The sequence below is a fragment of the Pteropus medius genome, unplaced genomic scaffold (assembly GCF_902729225.1).
Source record: "Pteropus medius unplaced genomic scaffold, Ma_sr-lr_union100, whole genome shotgun sequence".
Lineage (NCBI taxonomy): Eukaryota > Metazoa > Chordata > Mammalia > Chiroptera > Pteropodidae > Pteropus > Pteropus medius.
In genome coordinates this window covers 9687507-9699319 of record NW_024355990.1, presented here as the reverse complement: position 1 = coordinate 9699319, position 11813 = coordinate 9687507, and the positions used below count along the sequence as shown (strand labels likewise).

Below are 11813 nucleotides of genomic sequence, written 5' to 3'. Positions count from 1 at the left end.
GTATTTGACCAAATGAAACAACTGGCTGTGTGGGGACTAGCACTGACGATGTGTTAACACTCTTATTTTTCTTAATATTAATTTCAATAAATTTTTGCATGTTCGCTTTGTTTTCAACACTTTATCAAGTGCCTTCCCTGCGACCCGATTTTAACCCATCATCAGACTTAGGCAGCTGACACTCATCCTCATTTTATAGGCGAAAACATTTGAGGGAGGCACAGAGCACTGGAAGGAGTCGTCCAGAGTTTCACGACACTTATAGACACACACTGGGCCACTTTGCAAGTAGAGCTCATCCGAAGATGATTTTTGCCACAAGAGAGTTGGCTGGAAACCCACCTCTCTCCAGCCTTGCCAACCACAAACCAATGACTTTTGCCCATGCCTAGTTAGAGGTTGCCTTCACCTTGTTCCCTCAATCCTGGTGAGATCAAGCTTGAAAACCCCTGCTTTTTTCACTCCTCTAGGGAAAGCAAAGAGAGGGAGAGCATTGCATTGCCATGGTAATCAAATCTCTGCCCCCGCCCCCCAAACAAAACTAACTCTGTTTAGTTCTAAATCCAAACAAAAGAACCTTTGGAGTCTGGAGTACAGAACCAGAAAAATTAGGAAATTAAGTAAAGGGTTCCTCTCCTCTCTTAACCTCTTCTTTTGCGTCTGTCACAACCCAAGTGGCGGCAGAGACCCTTGGCCCTTCACTTACAGTGGGCAAGGCTGTAATGATGCCCTTAAAAAGTCCCTCAGCATCTTCTGGGGAAATAAATTGGCTCTGAGAGCCATCCCCACTGCTCTCTTTTCCAGCCACCTCCCTTAGGGTCATTTGCATGAAAACAGATTCTTTTGTGCAAAGTTGGCCTGCCTGTTCTCTGTCAACATTTATAGTCCTTCTTGTCTTCATGTTGGGTTGCTAGGCAGATATGACCCTGGCTTGCAAATAAGCTCACTGCATTTACCAGCCTGTGAGAACTTCAACTTGGGGTAAGTAGATTGAAAGGAACCTTGTCTGGAGCTCAGAGAGGAGCAAGCCTGCTTTTAAAGGCTGGGTGTTCAGAGCAGCCGGTTAATGAGAGGAGCATTTGAGGGGGCTTCTGCGGAAGGCAGAATTTTGATTTCTCAGAACATCATCTCTTTCCTAAATCTGACTGAGAGCCCGCTGTTGTGCAGGCCTAGTGCTCCATTAGTCTTGCATGGTTGGCCTTTTTCCTCTTAACCAGAGCGAGAAATGTTCTAGGGTACCCTGCTCCAGCTGTAAACTTCTCTGGGGGGATGTTGAAATATCACGTCAGGAAAACTGCCTTCTTCAAGTCAATATGTACCATCCCCCAATCCATCTTGCTAAAGATGAATTTCCAATAAAATTATCTTATGCTTACTAATAATTTGTCGAAATTTATATGTTGTTTTATTATAATTTATTACTCTGTAGTAATTATAATAATAACTCAATCCAAAGGAGATTTTTTTTTTTAATGCTTGGAGTAAAGTAAAATATTAAATTTCAATTTATATACAATATCCGTATTTTAGAGAAATAGGATAAGGTAATTAAATACTTTTAAACATAGAAGTACATTGTGTTGAGATAGACTGGAAATACAGTTTTGAAATAAATGAGATAAAATTTCCAAACTAATGGGAAATGTTCTCATATAATTTCTAAATAAATGATGATGGTTTTCACATTGCTCTGGTATTTATATTCCACTGGATACATTTAAAAGACTGGTTTAATAATTTTATCATAAAAGTAACATTTACGAATACGATCAAAATGGTATCTTTTGCAGCTAAGGTTACGATAAAATATCGAAGATCACTTAAAACTGTGTGAGGGTGATACAGACTGAATGTTTGTGTCCCCGTCCCCGTCCCCAAATTCATCGGTTGAAGCCCTATCCCCCACTGTGATATATTTGGAAATGAGGCCTTTGGGAGGAGTGAGGGTTAGAAAATGTCACGAGCGTGGGGCCCTTATGATGAGATCGGTGCCTTCATAAGAAGAAGAAGAAAGAAATCTCTCTCTGAGACCACACACTGAGGAACTGCCTTGTAAGGATACAGCAAATAGGCCGCCCTCCGCAAGCCAGGAAAACTCTCACCAGAACCCGGCCATATTGGCACCCAGATTTCAGACTTCCAGCCTCCAGAAATGTGAGAAAATAAGTCTCTGTTGTTTAGCCACGCAGTCTATGTATTTTGTTATGGCAGCTAAGCTGACTAATGCAGAGGGTGTTTATTGTAACTCTAAACTCTTTTAGAGGATTTGCAAGCAAAAAACTTTGCAGGCCACTGAGTATGGTTCATAGTGACATGAGGACAAGAAAAATATGCTCCCTGCCCTCATGGATAAGTTTTCCCTGGGGAGATAGAACAAACCTGAGTCACCACAGTGGACCATGCAAGGCCGGGCAGAGGGTATATAATGGAGTGGTATGATGTAAGATGCTATAAACATAAGGTCACGTGAGGAGGGGCTCTGGAGCCTGACCTTGAATCTCAGTTTTGTCTTCCCTAGTTGTGTCACCTTGGGCAAATTGGTTAACCTCTCTTTACCTCCACCTGCTCTTCTTCAAGGGGGGTAGTAATAATCCCTCCCATGTAGGGTTGTTGTGAGGGGGCTCAGCATTGGGCAGCTGGTTAACTGAGATAATATGTGTAGGAGTTTAGCAGCGTAGCTTCATGGTGAGGCTCTGGAACTCTTGGCTGGGAAGCTGAGGAGGATGGAGATCAGTAAAGCCTGGGACAAGCAGGAAAAGGCCTTGCAGGGACTGGCAAAGGGCAGTGCAGATAAACAGCATGAGAGGAAGGCAGGGGGTGAGAGGGAGCATGCTGGATTTGGGGACAGGTAGGTCACCTCTCCACCCATGGCAGTAGGGGACGTGGCATTCTGACTTTTATTACGCCTGGTTACTCTTCGGCTCGGTATTGATGCTATCTCACTGGGTGTGTCCCATTCATTCTGGAATAAGTTTTGTTTGGTTTCAACATTGATATTTGTTTCCAGAACTTCTCAGTCTTCAGAATTTCTTGCTCCTATAGTTTTGTCATCCTCTCACTACTTAAAAAGAAGAAAAAAATTAAAGAACAAAGCCTTGAGGAAGTACCTATACATGACCCCAAGCCCGTTGTAGAAATCCTGAAAAAAACAAAACGAACATAAGAATTCTCAGAACAAGTGATTTAAATCACATTGCTCGGAGGATAAATCCATGTCACATTAAACTTTTTATGACACAGTTGTGGGTCATGAAATCTAACTGGACATTTTGGAGAGTGCTGTGTACGGGACCATTGGGTTTTGCCCCAATTAAATCAGGCTTTGTTTGGATAATTTTTGGCATTGCCCCACCCATCATGTTCTTCAAGCCCCCAGGAATAAAGACCTGCTCTCCTGCTACGTTTCTTGCTGGCTTTCTCCATCTTGTCTAAACATGCACACGGCCTGTCCTGCTGTTCCCTGGAACAGTACACAGTGTAAGGCTTCTATTTTAACCCTTTGGGAGCAGTACATCTCGCATTTCCATACGGCTAGAGCGATGACACAGAGAAGCCAGAAGGGTGCTCCAGGACTGTGTCCTACATAGGAGGCAAGGAGAGACCCCGTCCTACCGTGGTCGGTGGAGAGCTGTAGTCCCCTTAAAGGAGTCTGAATGCTTAGTGAGGGTACATGGCAGGACTGGGTACAGGAAGCATCCATCCTGCCACCCCACACCCATCGCGTCTGCTCATCATAGCCTACTGATGGACGCAGTCATCTCCCAGGCCACGGAACCACACCCCAGAGGATGTGGTCCCTCCTCTCAAAGTGTTGACTGTCTAGTTCAGAAGATGGAACACGTGTGAGTCTTACCCAAAGCAGCACTTCAACAAGTGCCCTTTTGCAAGTGAGAATCTCAGAAAAAGGGGAACTCAGCAGGTCATCTGAGGTTTGGGAAGTGATGAGAGGAAGTTGGGCTTTCAGGGGGGGCGTGGAGCAGGGTTGGCCATAATTCACGTTAGATGCACTCGCTTGGCAAATACTGATTGCACACCCTCTGTGCAAGGTATCAGGATTCTGCAGTGCATAAAACAGATAGACATCCTTGCCCGTAAGGAATTTACATCTTAGAGTTGCTGACTTTTCTTGCTGGAGCACCTCGCCCGGTATCATGGACAAATAGTTCTTCTGGGTGTTTCTGATATTAAAATTTATTTTCCACTTTCAGTTCACATCAGCAAAGGGAGATTTCCTTCACATGCCCTCTACATCTCAACTTGACCTCATGCTGTTACTTTGTCCCAAATTGGATTTGCTAGTAGGCAGAGTATTCCAAGGACCATGCCAGCTGTCCCCAGAGGGACCTAGCTCAAGTTTTCCCCAAATGGTATAGATTGTCATGGGATTGTGTTGCAAGGAACTATAGCATGGAGCTTTGGAAATGCAAGCCAGAATGACTCTCCACTTTCCCTTTGGTGGTGTTTGTGATCATGGTGTTTGTAGCTTCTGCCTTCTCTGGGTTCAGAATCCAACAGCAGACATGCTGACAAACAGCCGTGACAAAGACTCAGCCCATAGCTGCAAGGAGTCTGGATTTCACCACTTGCTTTGCTTAAGATGAATTTTAGAATGCTTTGGGCCCACACAGTACGTTTTCTAAGTGTTCTCACATTTGCTATCGCTTCGTCCTGAAAACAGTCGAGGAATGGAATAACAGCCAACATTTCTGAGCACTGACTCAGAGCAGATACTTGTGTTGTATTGTTTCATTCTCCCGTTATGTTCGAGGTGGAGGAAGTTAACTTTGGCTTTGTTTTTCAGGCGAGTGGGGAAACTGAGGCACAGAGCGATTTGGTAACTTATCTAAGGTCACACAGCTAGTGAATGGCTATGCTGAATCCTAGACACACATTCTTCTGGGAGCAGGCCAAACATCCCCAAAGTTAGTTCCCCAAAAGGCAAATTTTCCAAGTAATTGCTTCACTGGGTTGAGCATTCCCGCCCCCAGTATTTTGGTCTTATCCCTACTTCTGCTTTGCCTTCGTCTGAGGTTGTCGGATTAAAAACTTAGCTGGAATCTGTCCCAGTCACACTTTGGAAAGAGAGAGCAAGTTCTGTCCTATCTCTTCTTATAAAGTCACTAATCCCATTGTGAGGGCCCCACCCTCACGATCTCATCCAACCCTAATTACCTCCTGAGGGTGTTAGGGATTAATTTATGAATTTGGGGAGCACGAAACCGTTCAGTCTATAGCAGAACCCAACATATTTCCTTGTAGAGGTGGAACAGATCTGGGGAAAGGATACAGCTGCAAGAATAGAAAAGACGGTGCGTAGCGTTTCAGAGAAAGTTCTGTGTTCTCATGAAAAATGAAACTTTACCTTATGAACCACTGATCAAAGTTAATATGACTCAGAGAAAGGTAAGATGTATGAGGTGGGCCTGCCAAAAAAATCAAACCCAAGTCTGATCCTACCTGTAGGTCTGTAACTCAGTTTACGAGGCAAATAGGGGGCTGGGAGGAATATTTTAAATGACACCGTAGGGTGCAATCAGCCAGATCCAAAATCTGAGACATTTTATGGGGAAAACAACTGAATTTCTTTACGAATATATTGTGGGAAGGTAGGGGGAGGAACTTACAAGTGAAAAGAGAAAAAATACATGAACCAAATGCAGTGCGTGGTGGACTTTCTTTGGATCTCGACCAGAACAAATCAACTGTAAAATAAACATTGATGAGCAATTGAGGACATGGAAACACTGGATTTCTGATGATATTAAAAATTATTGATATTAAAAATGTTTAAAGGGGGCTTTTAGTGTAATTATAGTTATATTTTAAAAGAATCCTTATCTTTTACAGAACCATATAGAAATTATGGATGAAATTACATATCTGAGGTTTGCGTCAAAATAAAAATAATCCAGTGTACGTGGAGGATGAGGGAAATAAGTAGGAGTGGAAGTCTACGGCCATGCCACCCTGAATGTGCCCAATCTCATCTGATCTCGGAAGCTAAGCAGGGTCGGGCCTGGTTAGTACTTGGATGGGAGACCACCTAGGAAGACCAGGTGCTGTGGGTGTTAAAAAAAAAAAGTAGGAGAGACAAGACTGGCCATGTGTTGATAATTTTTGAATCTAGATATTGGGTAGGAATGCATGAGTTTCTCCATTTTCATGTTTGATAACTTCCATAATAAAATGTTTAATAAATAATCACTAAATACCGCTTTGTAAAAAGTTCTTAAAAATTTGGCAAACAGGCTTTAGGGAGGGGAATTCAGGAAATTGACCTTGAACCCTTTCCTCTTGACTGCACCCATCATGAGTTTTCTTTTTAAGCGGATAGAAATTTAGAGAAAGGACGTTATTCAGAGGCCTATCTAGTCTGTTTTTCTGACCTGATTTCAAGGACCAGATATAATTTCTGCAGGGCAACTGGGTTTTTAGATGCATGGCCTGATGCCACCTGTACTCTCTCAAATTGGCTCCGGCCACATGGCATCCTTCTGTGACAGCCCCAACAGGTGGTTCCAGCGTACAGCCAGGCAGGATGTCATATGCCCCATGTGGATGAGTTTCCTGGCATCCTTGGGTTCACTGAAATGAGATTCTCAACAACAGAGTCTGGCTTGAGGTCTTCAGGCTTAAAAATAAAAAGCCTAGCATTTCAGTTATCTAAGTGGAATTGCCCTACTGGCCTGGATGGAGGCTTTCAATCAACAGTTTCCTTTGCTTTGGTTATAAGATACACAGGTCCTGGGGATGTGATGTATTATTATACGATGACTCGTTCACAAACACTGCTGTGTGGTATATTTAAAAGTTTCTAAGAGAGTAGGCCCTAAAAGTTCTCATCATGAGGACAAAAACATTGTTTTTCCTCTTTTTAAAAAATTGTATCTACGCAAAGGGATGGATGGTAACTAAAATTACCGTGGTAATCGTTTCACAATGTATGTAAGTGAGGTCTTGACGCTGTACCCCTTCATCTTGCACAGTGCCATGTATCAATTCTATGTCAGGAAAACCGAAAGAAAAATATAAAACAGGAAAAAAAGATCTTCTTTGCATTTTCTCTTGAACTAAGACTGAGGCCCCCAGACACACTCTAAGAAAGCCATCTTTCAGAGCTGGGCCGGCTGCAAACTGACAAGTTAGGAGCCACGAGGACGCTGATTACATAGACCTTAATCACCTCATTAACCGTTTGTCCTGGCTACTGTGATAAGTGGATTTTCCTCTCCACTTGGGTCTGGGTTTTAGGGTGAGGCAAAATTTAAGCAGAAGTTCATTGTCCAGGTCACGGGAGGGCAGGGAGTGCCACACCCTTAAATCTTGTGCCCAGGGCACTTGGCTTGCCACACCCTAGCACTGGCTCACCTGGGCTCACCTTGATGAGGCAGTGGATTCCTCCCTTCTCAGCACCTCTTCTCACTTCTCACTTGTCCTCAGCAGAGCAGCTGGGGGGCCTGTCAGGATGAAGTCAGAGCTCCCCGCTCCGGCTCCACCCCTCTTCCGGCCTCCCCTCCCTTCCCGACTCCCTCTAATGCTTGTCCTTGCTCAACGCCGTGCTGTTTCTGCAGCAGCTCATTTTGCTGCCCCTCCTGCTGCGCGCCTTTTGCTCTTGCTGGTTTCTCTGCCTGACGTACATCTCTGACATAACTTTCCATAGCCTCACGGCTTCCTCCCTTCTCTCCTACAGGTCTTTCTAGAAAGACCACCTTCGCAGTGAGATCGTCCCTGACCTCACTTGGCACCTGCTCACCCCCACACACTCCCGATCCCCTTCCTGCTTTGATTTTTTGCACACTCCTTTTACTCGTTTCATTTCCTTCCCCCTCAGGAAAGTAAGTGCCGTGAGGGCAACAGGTTTTGTGTTTTATTCCCTGCTGGATGCACAGCACCTAGATCGAGACCTGTCACTTAGCGACATTTGCTGGATGCATGACAATGCGTGGACGACTCATTTCAGATGACATGTGGGCAGCTGGTCTCCAGGCCTCTCTTGGCAGCCTGGCCCAGCAGGCACGCCACCAGGTTCTGATCTGCGGGTAAAACAACAGAGCTCGGCACGCAGAGGCCACGCTCCCCGAGCGCCTTTGTCCTTCTGGCCTCAGCTCATCCGAAGCTTTGTCTCCGGAAAACCGACAGAGCCCTCTGCCAGAAAGATCAGCTGGAACTTCTTGTTATTGCAGCTGTTTTCAAGGCTTGCTAGCGGGCTGCTTGGCCACAGGGAGGCCCACGGGGAGCCAGGGTCAGGCGATGGGCTTCCAGCTCTGGTGTTCAGACATTGCAAAGCACATCTTCAGGTTGTCTCGTTCCATTCACTTCTCAGCCTTTCTGGCCAACAGCCTGCCCGCTGGTCATATCACGTCTTACGAGAGTCATTATCCATAAGCAAGCGCAGCATCTGAGGGAGGTAGTCCTGCTTTAAAATGACCCCCATTTTAAAGGATGCCCATCATCGCAAAGCTAATTGGCAACTAAAGTCCACTCTGCTGCTGCCTGAGCAGCATTGGGACAGGCCAGTGGTTCATACTGAGCTCAGCAAGGATCCATCCCAGCCAGTTCTGCTGGGTCAAGCCGATGGGCTTTCCTCGTGGAGTTTGTTGAGTCAGGTGGTCAAGCAAGCACCTTCTGGCCCAGCGGAAAGAGGAGTAAATTTTCTACTTGCCAAGGACTCCCCCTTTCTTCCTTAGCTTGGTCTGTCTGACTCTGTCTTGTTCAAATCTGTGTTGTTCTTAGGGCGTTCGGGCTGATAGCTCCTGCTTCAGACATGCTTATTGTTAGAGGAATTGTGCTTGAGGCTTGAGTTTTTATAAAGCAGTCTCTCCCATTTTCCTGTCCTTGACAAAAAACAAGCCTGAATTCTGTACTTTCTTAAGGTAGATTTGAGGAACTACTACTAAGACTTCCGTTTTCTTGGCACCCTCTCGATCAATAAACCCTTCCTTACTCCAAACTCTTTTTGGTGTTTGAGTTTTGGCCTCTCGAAGCATCGGATACACAGACTTTGGACCAGTAACAGGATCTTTTAACTAACCCCCAAGTTTTACAGAGGTATAATCAAATAAAAATTGTATATACTTATGGTGTACAACATGATGTTTTAATTATGAAATGATCACCACATGGAAGCTAATTAACACATCAATCACATAACATATTACCGTTTATGTTTTCTGTGGGGAAAATATTTTAGATCTACTCAGCAGGTTGCAAGTAAGCAATACAGTATTATTATTTTTATCATTTTTTTTTGTAGGTAGCCCATTATTTTATTTATATTTGTCAGTGAATGTGAAAGGCGTGAGGTGGTAAATGCATTTCTGAAAAGCACTATGGCTAAGTTTTATTTAAATTTATAAGCTAATATATTTCTGCTAAATCCAAAAGTCAGAGCTCAAATATTGAGTATACTCCTCTGATACTATGCCCGGAGTGGGTATAAAGAAGTAAAAAGTCAGTTTCATTCAATACTAATGAATACTATGCCCCATATATAAGATAGAGCTAAACTAAAAGTCTAGCTTTATAACGTACAAATTATTTTAGCATACCGAGACCTATCTGTCCATTCGCATTTAACCAACCATGTGTGCAATAGAGAATTATTAACTGTACTCCATGCCGTACATTAGCTCTCCAGAAGTTATGCATCCTGCATAACATGTCCCTATTTCCCCAGCCCCCAGCCCCGACAAGTACCATTCTGCTCTCTGCTTCTGTGAGTTCTACTGTTTTAGTTTCCACACATAAGTGCGATCATGCAGTATTTGTCTTTCTGTGTCTGGCTTATTTCATTTAGCATAATGTTTTCTAGGTTCAGCCAGGTTGTTGCACATGACAGAATTGCCTTCTTGTTAAAGGTGACTAATATTCCATTGTTTATATGTATTATATATACAGCATGTTTTCTTCATTCATTCATCAGTGGACACATGGGTTGTTTTCATACCTTGGTTAGTGTGAGAAATACTGCAGCAAATGTGGGGGTGCAGATATCTCTGCGAGATAGTGATTTCATTTTTGGATAGATACCCAGAGGTGAGATTCCTGAATCATATGGTCATTATGTTTTTAATTTTTTGAGGAACCTCCATATTTTTCATAATGTCCACTTGGATCTTAATCAAAGTCTGTGGCTTGAAGTCCATTCTTAGAATGTCTGGTTTGCTTTTTCATTGTAGTTAAAAAAAAATAATGAAGGGGGAAAGGATTAAATGTCTCCCTGGAAGTGTGGGCATGAAGGATAATGCACCGGTGTACTGGCTAAATTAGCTATTCCCATTCTATGAAATAGAATATTAGGTATTAATGGTTCTCTTTGGAAATCCTCAAAGGAATGTTTATCGTGGAATGCATAAACACAACAATCTATGTTCCCACCTTAATTTTAGCTTCTCTTTTAAGGGATTTTTTTTTCTTTTTCCCCCTGCTGTCTTTCATGTTGGGTCATTCTGAAATGAATTAATGAGCAAGAGTGAGTCCACTCTAGTGTTCCAAGCTAAGTCGCTTTAAGAAGAAAAGCTTCCTGTGATTGTTGCTTAGAGTCAGAAGCCAGTGGAATGAGACTGGGGATCAACCAGCAGGTCCACGAGTGTTTGCTAGCCACCCTCCTTGTGCAAGAGCTCTTTCCTCTAGAAAGGGAGAAGTCTTTGGAGCCTCAAGATCAACAAATACCAGTTGAATCTAATTGAGTTTGAAATAATAACTCTCCTTTTGGAAAATGGAAAAAAATCGGCATTTCTGAACAATTGATTCATGGGCCTCCAGATGACCATGACTGTTTACTTGGACTTCCTTTTTTTTTTTTTTGGTTAAGTATGTATCTGCCCATCTTTCTAAGTTTATTTGGATCTTCCAGAATTTATATACCTCTGGCTAGCCCCGTCCGTTGGGGTTGGCCTCTGGGTTGCCTTGTCAGCTGTGCATTTCTTCCCAACGCAGGGGTCACAACTAGAAGTAGTATCTGTCATAATCTAGCCCTAGCAGCATCCTCATTAACAATTTGGTTCTCTTTTAATCTCCTCCAGAGGTGGGGTGTTCAACCGAGGTTTTTATTTCATCCAGAGTTTCAAGTCTTCCTCTCCTTTACTAACCCTGTAAATATAGGGCTTTTAAGGGAACTAGGGGTCATATGGTTTTATTTTAGGGTTCCCATTTGTGACCTGCAGTTGAAAGCATGAACTTCAATTCCTGTCTTTCAAAACTGAACCAGATTTATTGCTTTTGTGTTTGTCCACTGAAGCTGAATCATCTCCAGTTAAGTTAATTTTCTTCTAGGACCAGAATTAGGATGTTTTTCCCTTCTAAGCATCTTGATACACAAAGTGTGATCTAAAGATCAACAGTCTAGGCCTCACCTGGGAGCTTGTTAAAAATATAGATCCCAGGCCACAGCCTTACGTATTGAACCTGCATCTTGGTGAAATCCTCAGATGATTTATACGTGCATTCCAGTGCGAGAAGCACCTGGTTGAGCCTGTCTTTAGATTTTCTTATTAAACTTACATTGTCCAGATGTAAAGAGACACATTTCCATGAAAAATTTTTTAAAAGTTTTTTCTAATATATTTATTATGAAACATTTCAAAATTACGGCAAAATTGAAAGAGGTCGGCAGGGAACGCCCATAGAATCTCCACCTGGATCCTACCGTGAACTTATTTTTTTTGCATTTCCTTTTTTTCCCAAATTAATGTCTGTCAAGAATTTTATATAGAAATATTAGTTTTCACCGTGACTACTAGAAAGAATCATATCTTGGTAATCAAGGTCTTACCCTTTCTTCTAGAATCCTCAGTGAGTTTGACAAGGTCACA

General features: G+C 43.1%; 1 protein-coding gene and 1 non-coding gene across 8 annotated transcripts in view; both read left to right on the top strand.

Moving 5' to 3' along the window:
- ARSG (arylsulfatase G) overlaps nucleotides 1-11813 on the top strand; it is a 90966-nt gene that overhangs the window by 23241 nt on the left and 55912 nt on the right. The window contains exon 1 of one of the 7 annotated variants that reach the window (XM_039859197.1): nucleotides 715-981. The exons of the other annotated variants lie outside the window; for them this stretch is intronic. The gene's annotated coding sequence lies outside the window, so the exon portion shown is untranslated. Of the gene's footprint in view, nucleotides 1-714; nucleotides 982-11813 lie in introns of those variants that run through there. 7 annotated transcript variants of the gene reach the window in all.
- LOC120600421 (5S ribosomal RNA) lies at nucleotides 5950-6068 on the top strand. The gene has a single exon (XR_005652189.1). It is a non-coding gene; the product is annotated as a 5S ribosomal RNA (ribosomal RNA).